The sequence below is a fragment of the Dioscorea cayenensis genome, chromosome 10, assembly GCF_009730915.1.
Source record: "Dioscorea cayenensis subsp. rotundata cultivar TDr96_F1 chromosome 10, TDr96_F1_v2_PseudoChromosome.rev07_lg8_w22 25.fasta, whole genome shotgun sequence".
Lineage (NCBI taxonomy): Eukaryota > Viridiplantae > Streptophyta > Magnoliopsida > Dioscoreales > Dioscoreaceae > Dioscorea > Dioscorea cayenensis.
The window spans coordinates 7,140,095-7,157,954 of NC_052480.1; the positions used below are offsets into that span (position 1 = coordinate 7,140,095).

Sequence of the window (17,860 nt, forward strand, 5' to 3'; positions counted from 1 at the left end):
TTTTTTTATATAAATATTATATTTTTAAAATTTATTTACGTAAGCATTCTGGTTACTTGTTTAATGGATATAATATTAATGGTATAATATTATATACCATTAATGGATATAATATTAATAGTATAATATTTATACCATAAAAACATAAATAAATTCATAAAAACATACACTCCATCCAATCCCATAAAAATTAATGGTATAATATTTATTGAGAGATGATTTTTAGAAGGGCCTATTATTAATTAGACTTTCTTTTAAGTCGCTATAAATGAGACCCTCCACTCTTATCATCTCTTCACAACCGCGATGAAGTCTCTGGTTACTTGTTTCCCTTTTGATTGATTTCATCAATGGGAGCAAGCTTTTGTAGGCATTGAGATCAAAGTGGTTGTGCCTTATGGGAAAACAAAGGAGGGCTGTGGAGTTCTACAAAGAAGCCTTTGGCGCGGAGGAAGTGAAGTGCAAGACTCATTCAGAGTCTCGACAGCGAGAATGATCTCCTTGATCCTATTCTCTGTGCTCCAGCTCAAGATTGGCTCTTCTACCTTCCTTGTCTGTGACCAGCCTGATGCTTCCTCCTCAGCAGTGTAATATAAAATACTCTCAATATTTCTATATATATATATATATATATATATTACATAGTTCCAATTCAGTTATATATTTAAAAATGTTTTGATTCATATATGCATTTGTTTATTATAATTAATAGCATTTCCAGCATTACAGAGTTGGTATTCTAGCAGAATTGGAGGAGCAAGTCCTGGTGGAAAACATCATGTGTTATTGATATTAACCATGGAAGATCTATTCTAGTCTCATGTTCCTAGAGATATCTCTAACTTTTCTCATTAGTGTGAGCTTCTGGGATGAATAAAATGTTAGAGATTAGCAACTTTAATCTAACAAATATTAGAAAAATAAAATCTGAAATTTAACATGCATGCCTAAATTCCTAATATATATGTTCAACAAACGCAAAAGTGAGATTTTTTTTTTCTAATCTCTGGTCATCAATAAAAAAGAAAAATAACAAATATGTGTTTGGATGGTTCTAAACCCTTAGCAATAGAAATATATGGTACTAATTGCCCGGTTTAGAGGATCCAAATACCATGCTTTATAAGCTCCAAATTAATGTATTAATTCTTTCATCAATAATGTGTGTTAATGGAGAGAGATATGAAATATCAGACTATATTCATAAAAAAATTATTAGTTATACATAACACGGCTTCAGATCATAATATCAAAAGAATAATTTTAAATTTTTTAAAAATAAAATTTAAGAAGTAAACATATGGCCATAATTATTAATGAACAATTATATATAACATTGTTTTGCAGATAACATCTTGATCACTTAATTATTTAAAATTAAATATGAAAAATAAGATTTGATATTAACACATATCAAAAAATTAACCAACATAAAATCTGACAACATATGTTTTCAGAAAATTAGCGGAGATGGAGAATGGAATTTTCTTCAGAATGGAAACAGACGATGTGGTAGGGGCCTTAGCAAGGGCTATGAAAGCTGGAGCTAAGAAGGTGGGTGAGGTTATAGAGGAAGCATGTGTGTGCACTGGAGTGCAAGCTGGAACAGTGATTGATCCTTTCGGTGTTGCATGGACCATTACTTCCATCTCCGGCGCTTCGTCCTCAAACAAATGTTGCTGATGTGATAATATATAATCATATAAAACTATTAAATGTCCTTTGTGATGGTTTTGTTCAATTATTGATGCACTAGCTAGCGTCATATCACAGTTTAGGATAAGCTTGTTGTGGTTGTCTACTTGTCTTTGGTGTTTTCTTTCTTGCTTTTATATAAAGAACTAGTTTGAATGGTTTTCTTTTATTTGTATAAACCAATTTGCATCATAAAATGTCTCGTAATTGTCTCGATCAGTCAACTTTCTTTCCGGAGCCCTTAAAAAAAGAATCGAATATTTTGACTTTTGTGAATGTTTTTAAGCTCTTGTAATATTCAACTACACGTTACTATCATATTATCATCATGATCAATCAAAGAAATCAATATGTTGTAGTTCTTTTGAGAGTTCCCTATTTGTTTATGTCCAACTCCATCTATTTATAATTTTGAAATCATATGTTTTGGTCCTCAAAACGTATAACCATATGTTCATTTTGAACCAAGACCTCACTATACATAAATATTACCACTTATATAACTTCTACTTTATAACACAATCAAACTACAATATTCATAGAATTTCCCAAAAAAAAAAAAACCTTATAGTTACCTTTAAATCTAAAAAATTTCAAACTTCTACAAATTTTTTGTTAATTTTAAAATTCTCAAATATAAAAATATTAAAAAAAACTGTAGAGGCTTAATTCCAACGATTATCTGCTGACTTTGAAATGATTAAGAACTCCATAAATGTTTTGTTGGAGTGAGTTGTTTACGGTAGAACAATTGGAGGTTTAATTAGGGTAGGCACTAGGATTATCTAGATTATTAATTATAACTTATCATGGTGTAATCTTATATATATATATATATATATATATTTTTCATACCATCGTAAAGTATGAAAATAAGAAAAAAAAAATCCCCAAAAAGATTTTTTTTTCTTTTTACTGATAGATGAGAAGCTTCCCCCATTTAGGAGATTGTCAAATGGACAGATAAATATGGAAGTGCACCAGTTTTGTTGGCTTACGAATCTCTAAGAAAAATCCCCTTACTTTGCAATCCTAGAGGGGTGAAACCACTATTTTTTCCACAGGGGATCCACAACCGAGTGTACAGTATATGAACAGTACTGCCATGGGAGGATTCGAACTTTTGCCCTTCCCTTCACACTCTTGTGTGATACCATCAGGTCAGGAAATCAAGGGTAAATTGGCTCCATTCTTGAAGGCTTGGCGTCGAGGATGGTGGAAGTCTTGAATAGGTGTGAAAACCCTACATTTAGCTAATGATTCTTCCTTGGCTCAAATTGGCATCAAATTGGATGACACCAATTATGCCCCGTGGTCCCAAGTTGTTGAGATATATTGTCACGATTCCACTCAAAGCTAGGCACATGGCAACCGTGCACCACAATATCTTGAGATGAGGCTAATGGCATTTTGTGCGTAGTTTTTGAAATAAGTTTGCCAAAACATGGAACGGTAAAAAATTCACAGAAAAAATAGAACCACAAAAATCAACCTTTAATGCAGGATCTGGAATCACTAACAAGGCTCAGTATGAAAACTCTCTAAAGATAAGGGCATAAGCCTGGAGAATTGGAGTGGAAAATATTATATGTAATATGATTACTCAATGAGTGGATATACAAAATAGCAAAATAAAAACAGAATAAAATAAAATCAAGTAAAAAAAATGAAGTTTCAAACGAGATTTAATACTTGTATAACATAAATGCTGTAAAAAGTAAAATTAATTAGCCCGCTTTGACATTGACCACTCCACCCACACGTCCTAAATCATGATGCATCAGTTTCCCCAAAAGCTTCTCTCCAATTCCCCATTAGCTTTTCTTCGCGCCTCCTAAATGGGGTCAGATGTATCAGACCACCCATGCAGCTCCTTGATAGGCGAGATTGTGAGGACCCTTAATGCAATAAGCAGAGCTCTACAAGCTAGATCTTTGTCACTACTGAAAACCCTCATATCAATTATCAAGCAATGTGTATAATAGGAATATCATTCAACCATGTTTCAGGTGCCAACATACAAGAATAATCAATAAAATTCCACATCTAATCTTAGATGTAAAACAACTTAGGCAAATTCTTATAAGGGTATGATAATGAATAACATAGAAGAGTTATACCAACATAGAATATTTACATAAACCAAAGTAGTAAATTAGGAATACTATGTCATATATATATATATATATATATAAAAATCCACTCATTAAGTTTTTATTATAAAATAGAATCTTGGCTTTTATTCCTAGCTCCATGAGTTCTTTGCCTTTGTCTAAGGTCTCTTATAAGGGTGAATCGTGGTCACCCATAGAATACAAGTGTGTGTGCCGATAGAGTAATAAAGAAGCATGGTATCAATCAGTTGGGAATTAGAGAGTACTAGTACTAGATCTATATCCGACAATTAACCTAATCAACTAGTGAAGAGTGAAAAATAAACTAAAAAACAAGAATCGAAAGCATGAAAAGAAAGTAATGCTACACAAGCATAAAAATGGGGTGTCCGGGTATAGATTTCCTCTAGGGTTTGTTAGGTTTAGGAAAGGGTCCTGTGTCAAACGTAATCTAAAAGGATCCTATGTCGGGATTACGCCATGGCGTCCATCCGCTCTCCCTCGACACTTCATCGTCAAAGATCCTGTCTCATTCAATAAAAGCTACTCTCAATCTAATTCTAATCACTCTTTCTATACTGCTTTTGCCTTCTGCTAGTCTTGTTTCCTTGCCCTTTAGTGGCATACATTAAAATCAAACAAAAGAAAAAGAATCAGAAAAAGAATAATGATAAACAAAAGAAGAACAAATAAGAAAGAAAAAAATGGCTAAAGTGACGTAAATTCAAGTGTTCCTAATATCACTAATCTTCCTTAGCAACGGTGCTAAAAACTTGATAGAAACGCAAGTGTACGTGCCGAACGCGTAATAATAGTGTGCGTAAAGTAGAGTGTTGGTCCACAGGAAAGAAAGTAAATACTAGTAATAACCTTAATCCAAAAAAAATAGCCTATGTGACAAAATATTTTCTGAGTGAAGATAAGAAAAACTGTAAAACTAGGAGGAAAATCAAGGGAAGAAACGGTGTCTAGGTATAGCATCCCTTTAAGGTTATAAAGTACAAGATAAAGGTTTTCTAAGTATGCAATCCTATTTGAACTGAGAGGTTTTTTAGAATTATACTAAACCCAAATTTCTTAAGCGAAGAATAACTGAATAAGTGCAGAGCTGATACAGACATCTGCACAATTGCATTAACACAATATGAAACCAAATTGTGAGCTAATGACATTCTTTTAAGTAGATAATCTCCCCTATAGAGAAAGATTAATCCTAATCTGAATATATAGTAGAGATGTGATTTCTCCTGAAATCTACTCCACATGATTGCAAAGAGCATAGATATTTTCACTAACTCACTTAGAAGGATTGAGGGGAACAGAGTCTCCTAAGTACACTAACTAGAAGCCTAATCAAAATCCCCTCAAATTGTGCCATGTCTATGCTAGGTGGGAATTTCTTTACGTCACAAAGCACATCAAACATATGAAAACTAGGGGGATCTCATCACAATAGCAACATTCAATAAAAGCATGCAATTAGATTCAAAAAAAATGATTGCAATTAAAAAAACAAATAAAACATCAAATATCCAACAACCATTGCCAATTAAATAAACTCTAGAGTTTAACTATGTCCAAATATCTACAAATTAGCCCTCCATTAATGGAGATCAAGCATTCAAGGTACAAGTAATAGGAGAAAACATGGAAAACATGAAAACCCCCTTCTCAATCATGCTGACAGTAGATCACAGGAGCAGCCCTAGGAAAGCTTCCACGCATACCTGCCAAGATGAGCTTGACAGCTACAATCTCTAATTACTTGAATGTGGATCTAAATCTCCCTTGAAATAGCCCCTTGAGTGTTGAAGATTCATCTCTTTTCTTTCCCAACTTCGCCTCCAAGAATTCACCAAAAGAAAAACCAAAAATACCCTAAAATTCCTTAAAAGTTCTCTTTATACTTGACTACTTATGGTCTGCTTAGGGGCGAAAGGACTTGGCATAAGTGAGCTAGAAAAGATGGTCTCAAGCCTTACAAGAACACTTTTGGTTGTAAGTCCTGTCTGTAAGGTCTTCTATTTGTGTTAAGCATTGGACCGTAGGCTTCACTGTGTTGCCTCTTGCGACCTCCCTTGCGGCCGTATGTTGTGGTTCTAAACTCTTCTGGATGATTCTTACAATCATCCTTACGAGCGTAAGCCTTGCCTTTAAGGTCCTCTGATTTGCCTCTGAATCCCCTATTACGAGCATAAGCATGCCCGCAAGGTTCCCTGGAATCTACTTATAGCCATAAGGTAGGTCGTAGCTATTCATAAGCCACCCAGTTATACCTTCTACTTATTTAAATGATGTCGAGAGAGTTCCAGCTTCTTCATTTAAGGTCGATCTAGAATGCTTCTTTTAGCTCTCTCTCTCTCTCTCTCTCTCTCTCTCTCTCTCTCTCTTTCTCTCTCTCTCTCTCTCTCGTCTTGAAGTGCTACCCCAAGCCCGTTAATGTAAAACACATTAGATTTAGCATCAAATTCCACAATGTGATTCTAATACATGCCGAATGAGTGTACAATGTGATTAAAAAAACATGAATGTTGTACACTCATCAACTCCCTACGATTGTAATATGAATGGAATTGCTTGTCAATTCACTTAGAAGGATTATGAGAGGAGAACTCTCAACTCCAAAGCACCCTATCTCGAGGAGAACTTGATGTAGCAGTATACTTGAACTCGTTGATTCACCTTCGAATACCGGTAACAAGTTGTCCAAACCCTGTTGATAAAAGATAGCCAGGAATTGGGAAAAGTAAAATCTTATTACTCAAGAAAATGATGATCACAAAAAACGCATTCTCCTCTTGCCCATAGGGTTACATTAAATAAGCGAAAATAGCACTAAGAAAGGAGATAATTCGAAAATTTACCAAAAATAGTAAATTCTCAAATATCAGCAAGAAATAAAAGATCTAACAAAAGATTATTGCCATAAACAGCTCACAAATCAGAGATTTCTATCCTAAGATATAACGAAATCAATTATTACTAAAAACGGCAAAATTAGGGTTTTCGAGGCTTAAACGATGGAATTTGGCCAAATTTTGGTATGACTGTCGAGTTTGTGGGACACAAACTCGTGACTTTTGTTCCATGACCCGTTTCCTATCACCCAAACCCGATTGAACCATAAAATCCCGTTGCCCGCCAAATTACCAAAATGCCCTTGCCTCGTACTTCTCCATGTACGCACATGTCACGTCGTCTATAAGCCCGTTATTAGAGAACTTATAATCCCCCTCAATTGTGTCTTTCCTATGCTAGATGGGTCTCTCTACTCATCACCCAAGCACATCAAATATCAATTTAGGGCTCTCACCTCAATAGAATTCAAGACAATAGTTACATGCAATTGAATTTAATAATAAAAGATTAATTCACTACAAGAAAATAGGGTTATAGCGGCTAATTTTTTTGCCACTATAAGGTGTATTTCAGCCGCTACAGACCATTTGCGGCGGATAAAAAATTTGCCGCTAAAACCTCAGTTGGAATAGATTTTTATTTAGCTGTAGCTGCGGATTAGCGGCGGATATAAAGTGCCGCTATAAATTTTAGATAGAATTATAGCAGCGTATTTAGAGATGGATTAAATCCGCTGCTAGATAATTTTTGGGGGATCCAAACCGCGGTTACACCCCTCTTAACCTACCCCTTCAATATTCATTTTTTAGAATAATATTAAACAATTATCTAAAATTAATAATCAATCATCATATTCATACCTAAAACATTCACAAACACAAACTAAATTAAAAATAAAATTATATAATAACATTTATTAATAAGAATTTTTATATACAAAAAGTTACAAAATCAAAACATATTTATATATATTTTCTTTGAATTAAAAATCAAATACAACAAAAAATATGAATATTATTGTAGGTAAATAATTCACAGTCATACAATTATTTCCCCAATAATATAGTAGCACAAGATGCACTTCAATATTTATCCAAGCCCAAGCTCTTTCAGGAAATCAAAGCTATCAACCAGTACCTGAAAAGATGAAGATGAGCAGATGTTTTTAGCTTAAAAATAAGATTTCATTCGCAGTTTATGCGTGTAGTTACAATATCATACATTTAACGATGATTACTAACTTATTTTACTAAATGCTCCAAGATAGAAGACTTTGTTTCCTGAAACTCTTCCACTTCTTGCTTGCCATCTTACATGTTGATTATGTCTAGAAGAAAAAAAAACATCAAAGATCATTTTATTTTACAATAGAAAATAAAATCGATTAGAGAATGTATTTAAATCATACAGGGAAATTACTGTGAGTGAATGTTCCCCAGTACTTCAATGCAGCCAAATCATAAGCTTTTGCTGCCTTCTCCTCCATATCATACCCACCTAAAGTAACAACAAAGCAATGTTTATCACTATAAAATATATATATATATATATATAAGATCAATGGCAGAGATTTGGTTAGTAAAGGAAACAGATTGTGAGCTTTTTAACATCTTCTAATCAAAATCTAAAAAGATAATTTTTTTATAGTACATGATCCTTTTAGTGCAGCAGAAAAGGACACCATATCATTCTTTTGTGATTCTATAGTACCAAGATGGTTGCCACCCAGAATGGACAGAGGGAATGCACTAAGAAGTTATGGTGACTAGAGTAGAATGAAGGCCTGTAAATATCACATGAAGAAAAAGGGGCTACAGCATTTATCAGCAAGGGAAAGTCAAACTTTAAGCTACTTATGTCAGGCAACAAGACTCCAAAGTGAATGAGGAAAATGTAACAAGCACAACAGAGTGGAACACTATTCATTTTGAAGAAGACTTTCATTAGAATAGGATTCCCCTCTTTTTTAGAAGTGTTTGCACACATTAAGTTTGAAGCCCTACAGTACATCAACATGCCTTTTTTTAAGTGGTCCCAAAAAAATCCAAACATTGGGGATCAAAATAAGCAATGTATTATCAGTAAGGTAATCTACCAACACTTGAATGTGCATGGCATAAAGACTAATTGAACAATAATCAAAAGAGAGAATAAAGTGTTTGCCCTAATGTAAGAAACTAGCCAAGATTAACAGTCAAAGCACTATGTTTACTCCAATGACATGGGGTTTTTTTGTGAATATGTTTGAAATAACACTATAAATAAAGATCTAATAGTATTTCATCAATTTAACTCGATCAAATGCTAAAAAAGAAAGTGAAGAAAAAAAAAAACCTTGCATTCATATTGAAAGCTTGTGCGACGAATACAGTATGAACAAAAATTTCACAACAATGAAGGTAGGAATATTATCTTGTGCCTTTCAAGCATCTCTCCGAGAATTGTGTTAAATAAAGAAAAAAAATAGTTGATTTAATTATGAATGTTGACTCCTCCTTTTGCCAATATGAGTAGACAGCTGGGCAATTCTTAGATACACCCTCCACATTGCAAATATGCATAGATAACCACCATCATGTTTGTAAGTACTATACACTCAGGATGCATGTAGGGGATGAATGGTAGCAATCATATGAGACTTCACTAAGGCTTTGTTTGGTTGGGGGAGGGAGGAGGGGTGAGGGGTGTTGGGGGTGTGGGTGGTGTTTGGTTGAGGGAGTGAAGGGGGAGAGGGGGTGAGGAGGGTGCCTCACCCTCCTCACTCTCATAATCCACTCCAAATCGGGGTCTTTTGTGAGTGGATGCTTTATCGCTTTTTAATTTTTAAATAATGCAAAAATACCATTAATGCCCTTCACCTATACGTAGAATTCTATCAGTATCCCAAGTAATTGTTTGTTTTGAGGGTCGTGAATATGTTTTATCATGAGCGATATTTTTTTGTTAAATATGAAAAATAGGATGATGCTTTCCAAGTATGTTTTTCACCCATAAGTTTATGAAAAAAATATGACAAAAAAATAGAGTATGTTTGAACGATCATCGGTGTTCACATTTTTAACCAATATTTCGTCAATTATAATCGAGATGTTATGACTCCTCATAATTTTTCGAATAAATATTTTTTTCCCTAATTATTGTGTGTGTTTTATAATGTTTATCATATATTATATATCGTGTTATTATTATTATTCTACAATTGATTATTATATATATTATTACCTATTTTTATTGTACAAGGCAAAATAATCAAATACACATTACACTCTTTTCTCCTCCCCACTCCTCTTTTCAACTAAACAAAAAATAAACTACTCCTCCACACCCCCTTCACTTAACCAAACACAATATTTTCTCAAACCTCCATACTCCTCCCCTCACCCCTCCTCCCCTCCTCCTCCGAACCAAACAGGGGGTAAGACTTAATTCATCAATCTTTGAGTCTCAGTTTCAGCAGTAATTAGAAAATCAAGTTAAGGCCTCAAAAATATTTTCAAATAGTATGATTTACCAAATTAATGATAAACTGAAATGGGTAACATACTATTTAGTAAATATGTGAATTAAATCACAGTTGTAGTTGGAAAAACATTTTTTACAGTGGAAAACAATTGAGTTGTGATTTAATTGTAGGTCACACAAATTTATAGCACATATTTAGATCAAGTTTTTATAAATTTAAAATGCTGTCAATTGTATAATCACATGTGAACAAAAGCCTCATGATAGCACTTCTTTTAATTGAAAATCGAATGTCAACAACTCCAAGTAATATAAGGTTACTTGTAGCATTTAACCAGATCTCGATCTGGACCTTGAGCTGTGAACCCAAAAGAAAGAAAGTAAGAAAAAAATAAATTATGGACATTATAAAGCTGTTGAAATAGATAAAGGAGACTAACATACTAAATTTAGACATCTGTTTAAAGGGTTGATGAGCAACCACTCTGAAGCAAATATCTTGAAATTTTCACTGGTGAGGCAGATCGAGATCTAGAAGAAATAGATGCTAATCGTGAGACTGGTTTTTCAATCGAATCACTGTAGAAAGTAAATAGGATAGGAACTAGTCAAGAGAAAAAAAATGCTCCTCTACAAAGGTAAAACTGCTATAAAATACTAGTGTAATGAGAAAACAAACCATCTATTCTTTCTGGGACTTCTGCTTTTCCTTCAACTTTTGCTTGGGCTTCGACTCCCCTCATAGATTTTCACCTAATATGCAAACAATGTGATTATTTAGGATTACAAAGAATCTATTTAAAATGTTCATTATGTCACAAAAGAAGTATTAAGGAGTAAAGAATACCATAATTTTTGTGCGTATAAACAACAGATAGCCTTCTCTCAAATCAATAGCCACATAATAAATGATCACATTACATTCTTTAGCAGAGATTTATTGCAAGTCTTTGATGATAAATTGGCAATGACATCATGATGTCCCACCAGCCATTGCGTTATCACATCCAAATAATTCAATTTTCTCCAAACAACTTTGTGAATGTAAATTACTCAGGAATGGTACTAATAATCAAGGTGATGCTTCAAATATGTGGACTGATAATGCATAAACAAACTTATCATAAGGCAACATAATATTGTTTGTTCATTGGTGCTAATGGGTAATTATGAAACTTACACGAATATAAGACCTCGCCCATGGATTTCTGAACTCACTGTCATCAAGCTTCCTTATCTGATGAAGACAAAGTCACAAAACATAAGATACCATATAGAAAATACTGATACAAAATGAAGTGGGCAAAGACACTAACCGCATATTTCATGTCCTCATGATTAGTGTAGTCAACAAAGCCAACAGTCCCTAAAATTTAAACAGTATGTGGGCACAATGTCTAAAATATGAAGGGCTATTGAAGGATTTGTCAAAATTTTGAAACAGCCTACAAAGGCATCTGAAGTGATGGAATATTTAGGAGCCAAAGAAGCAGTAAGAAGGGAAAATAAAGGAAAAGCTGGAAAAGGATTTATATAGAACTAGAAATCAATCCACAATCAAAAAGGTTTATAGAAATTAGTCTGCAAAAATGAACACCTGCAAAAATAGTAAGCCATAGAAATTAGTCTGCTTCAGTGTTAGAATGCTAGTCAGAAGAAATACAGAAATAACCTAGAAAGAAAACGTGTGAGATAGTTTAATTAAGTGGCAGTCAACAGTGGTCACTTTCAGATCAATAAATTGGTATTGCTCTTAAATTATTCTTCAAAACCATGGAACCATGATTACAACACAAAAGGAAGTTTTTTTTTTACTGTCCAATTTGTCGAACAGAAAAAAAAAACACAAAAGATCAACACCTTTCTTGTCCTTCCATCAGAGTGTTTTTTTTCTTTTTTTAAGTACTAAAATTTATGGAAAGAAAACAAATTGAAATGCTTTGAATACATTTTTCATTCATATTGTTCATCTGCTCTCCTTCAATCGCAAAAAACCCTAAAATTAAAAGAATCGAAACAGATTCCATGATAAACAAACAAGACACTAGCTCAAAGGAAATACAAGGAGCACAAACAGAATTATTAACAAAAATGCTATCCATATTTAAAAGAAGGAAGGAACTTCAAATAAGATAAATATGGCATACCTTGATATGATCCCAATCCATGTTCATAACAGCCAACCTATGAGTTTCATTTTCAATTTGTGGTGCACCCTCAAGGTTAGCTGTTAAATACCAACATATTTCACTATCCACTGAGTATTGAAATCAACAGAGAAAAAAATCACAAATATGAACTTGTACTAAATTTGAAGATCCAAACTGAAAATTACAAACTTTCCAACCAATATGAACTCATTGGGAAAGGGAACGTGGAAATCACTGATGGTCTGCTCCAACCTGAAAGCAAAATCCTGCATAAAAAAAAAAAATTGTGTAAGACACATGACTGTATTAACAATGCAAGTTTTGATTCAATTCATATTTCGTGGTTATCACCTGTTTACTAATAACTGATCAAGGTCTGCTCCAATGTTTCATTACAGCCTATATGAGTCATTTTCAAGCTTCTCAAGGAATATATATATATATATATAAGCATCAGAGAAATAATATATCATATTGATACTCAACTAATCATGCAAACTATTAACTCATATATAGTACCAAAAAGTATTTTAACAGAATAGGAAATATTAATAGAAGACAAGTCATGCAACAAATAACTAAAACAAACATTATTCAGATGCACAAATCCACATAAAGCTTTCATCAATGAGATGCCCTCATTTTAAAGAACAACGATATGCTGAGCTTAAACCTGAAAATAAAAAAATGCACTAAGTATTAAAAACACACCATGGTATTACCAAAACAAGAAAATATTAAAAAAAAAAATAGAAATACCAGTTTTGAAAACTGAAACCATGACCTTAAGTCTTAGACATTACATCTGTAAAGTAAATATGAATAAATTAGTTTATGTTTGTATATAGAAAAAATAAAAAATTTTCCCAAATGAAATGATTACCAGCATAAGCTCTATGATCTTCATCTTCATCTTCATCAGGATGAGAAGATCCAACATCATTATTTTGCGAATGGGATGTATGAGAACCCTATGACATAAATTTGTAATTCTTTATACATAAAACATCCTCTTATAATAAAGTGTTTAACATTAAAAACTATACCTTTTTAGAAATTGCTGATAATATAGCAGCCGCATCACCTTCCACACCTTTTTGACGACCGGCAACTTCAATCAAAATATCTACTTTGCTCTTCAAATCAGAAATGTCCTTTACCATCAAGCTATTTTGACTTTCTAGGCGTTTATTTTGACTTTCTAGACGTTTATTTTGACTTTCTAGCCGTTCACATCTTTCCATTAGTTCACGACGAGTGGGATGAGGTCCATAAAGGATGTTGCTTAGCTTACAAAGCAAAGCTTCAGCAGATATGCTTCAGCAACGGCAATTTGGAGATCTGTGAAAGATTTTTTTGAGTATCAAACACTAGTAGAAACATTCTTGAGTAGTGCAGACAACATGTGACTTCAATTGTTCTTAGCTACTAAGCACATGATTGATTACACAAAGAATGTTGCTTGGCTTGAAGTCTTCAAGTTCAAAATTGTCGTCTAGATTTTGAATCTAAACCTCTTATTGGCTCATGCCTTCCAGCAAAATAAAAGCAGGCAATAGGCATGTTAGATCAGACCAAGCAGAGTAGTTCTTGTTTGGGAAATGAGAGCAATTTTTCAACAAACAAATGAACTCACATAATCATCAAAGTTTTTTGTAGTGATGTGAAATTGCTTCAAATTAAAGTGGAACATGAGAACCGATGCTACATCAATAATGATATATTGTAATTCATTTGGTTTAAAACTGTAGATATGTTATTTACTTACTGCACAGGGCACATGTTCTACTCAAACACTACATTTGTTCCACATTTTAAGATGAAGATTCATGGGGCAGGCAGCTTACGGGCACTTTGTAGCATGATGGATAATAATAGGGTATGAAATATGTAAACATACGTCAGTGGTTGTAGCCAGTTGCATGTATCATGTCTAGATGACTATGACACCAATGTATATTTTTGGATACACATACCTTCAGGTGTAGTCATAGTTACCAGAAACGCGGTACGATCCAAGTCGTGAGACGGGTATGGATACAAGAAATGATGCTTGTAGTGTATCCGATACGGTGGGGGGTAGGCTTAGTTGGTACGATTAATTCGATTCAAGATACGATTGAAAATTACATCCGAGTCGGTTATATAAATACATACAAAATTATAAGACTTTAATTTTAATTGGAAAGAAAAAGATGTTCTTAGATTAGTAAATAGATCCAAAAGTGCATAAGAATAACACTTAATAAGAAAAGAACATTATAATTAAAGTTATAAAATGAATTATGCAAACTTTAAAGAACTAATTTTATTGCAATGTTAAAGAACGTATAGATTATAATTTTATATAATAAAATTTTATATTATATAATAATTTAAAAACTTACTCTAGATTTTAAAATAGATAGCAATTTTATCTATAACAACTTTTAAAACCTACTAAATTGTAGCATTATCTATACCTAGTTAGATAGATTTTTATAAAATCTAAGGTTAATTAATTTTGATACGCCTCTCTTATCGACTCAGATCGAGTACCCAATCAATCCAGAACGAAAACAAACTCCGATTGGGTACGAGCGATCTAGATCGAAGATCGGTGGGGGACTTAGCGAATCTGGTAACTATGGGTGTAGTCTTTGATATTTGTATTTACAGTGAGGAAATACTAACAAACAAATCAAATTTAGAGAACACGAGCTAATATTCGGACAGTGTTGCATATTATTTTGCAGACACAATTCTCTTCAGCTATACTATGGTAGAGAGATTTTAAGATATTGGATACATTATGATATGGGACATGGAAATTTGTATCAATATTAAGGATAGCTTGGTTAGTGTGCATGACGAATTAAAAAAAAATCAGATTGACAAATGGATTCGTTTCAAAGGACTAGAGAGTTATAGGGAAGTTTATCTGCTACCCATGGCACGCATCATTTGAGATTCAGGTACAGTGAGAATTGCATATGACTTCAAATTTTCGTTTATAATCAGCGGCAAAACAAATGTAGCATGTCATATGAAACAAGATATTGTCACATTATCTCAGTAGTTAATACAAAACCTAGCCATATTCAACCTTCAGATTAAAATATATCTAATAACAAGAGAAGTCTAAATTTCCAAAAAATAAAATAAAATAAAATCTATATTTTATTTATAAAAGGAAAAAGCTACAGCCAAGCCAAAGTGTCTTTCTTCAAGGTATGCAAAATGATAACCGAATTTCAATAGCTCCCATATATCAAAATCAAAAATGGAGCTTAAAATCATCACTATGATGCAACATGAACTAAATATACACTAAAATGTTGATCAAACAAAAAACAAGAACAGCAGAGGTTATGTGCATACCAATGCCATCTCCCCATGCTTAGTAGCAGGTTCTACACAGTCTCGTCCATAGCTGTATTGAGACGTGATAGTTAGCCCAAAGAATAACTATAAATTAATGCAAACTTGTAAATTGTGAGGACAATGGTCAAGCATTTTGTTTGTGATGATTAGATGATAGATCATTAGAATACTAGACCATCAGAGGTAAGGATATGCTTGGGAAGTGGTATTAGTTGCCAGATAAATGCCAAACCAACTACCAAACATGATAACCAAAGTTCTTATGTGCAGCTGACTTTCAAAGCCTATGTTCTCAATTGATTTAAAAAACATAAAACTCAAAAAAACCACCAATAGAAACCCCAACAAACAAATACAAGAAAAGGCGAGATCGAAACAATGCAACAAAAAAACCCCCATTCCTCCCCAACACCAATCGAACCCAAAAAAATAAAATTCACAGAATCATTAAATCAATTAAATTGAAATAGCATCGATCAACCACAAACCCCAAAAATAGTGAAAACCTAACACTAATCCAAAACCCTAATAAAGGAAAAAGAAATAAGAGGGCAAGATCGAATCGACGATAGCAAGACATGACGGAGAGGAATCAAAGAACATAGAAATCAAAAGAGAAGCAATACCTTGCGGGCTAAGGAAGGGATGGTGGGGGAGAAGAGAAGGTGGCGTAGACGATCCAACACAGATAAACATCGAAGGTTCTCGCTCCCACACCGCACAACCGAGCACCAGTGAAAGAGATCGAGAGAGAAGAAAGGGCCAAACGCGAGAAAGAAGTAGCGAGAGAGAAAAAGAGGGCCAAAAGAGAGAGAACAGAAAGAGAGAGAGGATATATATATATATATAAGTATAATAAACTACTTATAATTAATGAGGATTAATTCAAATGACATTGGCTTAACTTAAATAAGTATTTTTGGAATTGATGTTTCAAAAATAAATAATATATATACATAAACCAAATCATTCTATTATATTAAAAATTAGATTAGGTTTTGGACAAAATCTCATGTCATTCTTCCCAATATAAAGTCATACGAATTAAATAAAAGATATTTGTGGGCTCCTTTCTTTCCACCCGGCCTTTAATTGGGATTAACCGATTGAAAAGCATGGATCACAAATCAAAATTTATTTTTTTATTTCAGATGATTCTGGGTTCATAACTCACAGTAGAGGCAAGCCCTACATATAATTACTACGGGATAATGTCATTTAGGGAGCCTCAGATTAAAAAGCAAGTGTGAATGAGAGCAGCTGAATAAACATGATAAGTTTTTTTATATTTAATTTCATAGATGCATGTCGAATACATGATCGTGGAGCAAGAATACTAAAGAAAAGAGCTGATTCTTTAAAAGAGAACTATGAAGATTTTTAGAAAAATTTATTTTTTTATCATGCTCTTAATTTATGTAGCGGCTCTTAGCTCATATCTAAAAGTGTGTCGGGAAGATCCTTTTAGCTTTGTGGATGTAGCTCTCCTCGATTTCTTTTTATGTGGGTTTGTGTCTGAAACATGACTTTAGTCAAGCTCGCACGCTCTACATTTCTGAGTTGCCTCCTGGCCTCTTTTGCTTCTTTTTATCATCTGAAGACTTTTGAGCTCTTTCGCTTGTAAAAATCTCCAGCTCCTTGACTTGGAAACTCCTCAAGTTTTTGGCTTCTTGGTGCCTAAAACTTGAGAGTTGCATTTGTCGTTTACGTGATGCGTTTAGGTCTTAGCTCTTGATGCTTTTGAGCCTCGACCATTTGATATAAGTCGTGACCTTTTAGCATGGTTAGGGTCATTAACTTGATAATTTTTGACTTGACTTTTAAAAATGAACCTCAAACTCATTTGAGACCTCATAATGAGCTTAGGGAAAAATCTTTTGCCAACTCAACTTTTTCAATGAGTGTTGATGAGAAACATTTTTCTTCTTTTTATGAAAATTTTCATTCATTTTTTTCATCCATCATCATTTTTCTCTGTGAAATTTTCATTTTTTTACTCTTCCTTTCATTTCAAGAAAAGATGTACTTTTCATTGCACCTCTTTTCACTCCAACGAGTATCAAAAGACCTCCAGTGAGACTCAGAAATCTTTTGTTAAAAAGCTTTTCTCTTTTTTTATAAGTGTTGATGAGAGATATTTTTTGTGAACTCTTTCATCTTTTTATATTTTTATCACTTCAAGAAATTTTTATTCTCCATTTCATTTCACTTTTTACT

The 17,860-nt window shown here is 33.3% G+C and overlaps 2 long non-coding RNA genes across 13 annotated transcripts; one reads left to right on the forward strand and one right to left on the reverse strand.

Annotated features, from left to right (window-relative positions):
* Nucleotides 1–522: 522 nt before the first annotated feature.
* LOC120270721 lies at nucleotides 523–1,864 on the forward strand. Its single transcript, XR_005539674.1, has 2 exons — nucleotides 523–587; nucleotides 1,458–1,864. It is a non-coding gene; the product is annotated as an uncharacterized LOC120270721 (long non-coding RNA).
* Nucleotides 1,865–7,662: 5,798 nt separating this feature from the next.
* LOC120270596 lies at nucleotides 7,663–16,454 on the reverse strand. Of its 12 annotated transcripts, none has more exons than XR_005539640.1 (14): nucleotides 16,270–16,454; nucleotides 15,641–15,692; nucleotides 13,327–13,621; nucleotides 13,164–13,251; nucleotides 13,040–13,085; nucleotides 12,632–12,953; nucleotides 12,478–12,546; nucleotides 12,278–12,357; nucleotides 11,447–11,727; nucleotides 11,311–11,367; nucleotides 10,810–10,883; nucleotides 10,575–10,709; nucleotides 8,077–8,165; nucleotides 7,663–7,995 (listed from the first exon to the last, which is right to left on the reverse strand). It is a non-coding gene; the product is annotated as an uncharacterized LOC120270596 (long non-coding RNA). The 12 variants fall into 12 exon arrangements; XR_005539636.1 differs by having other exon boundaries at nucleotides 12,470–12,546; XR_005539638.1 differs by having other exon boundaries at nucleotides 12,466–12,546.
* Nucleotides 16,455–17,860: the final 1,406 nt, after the last annotated feature.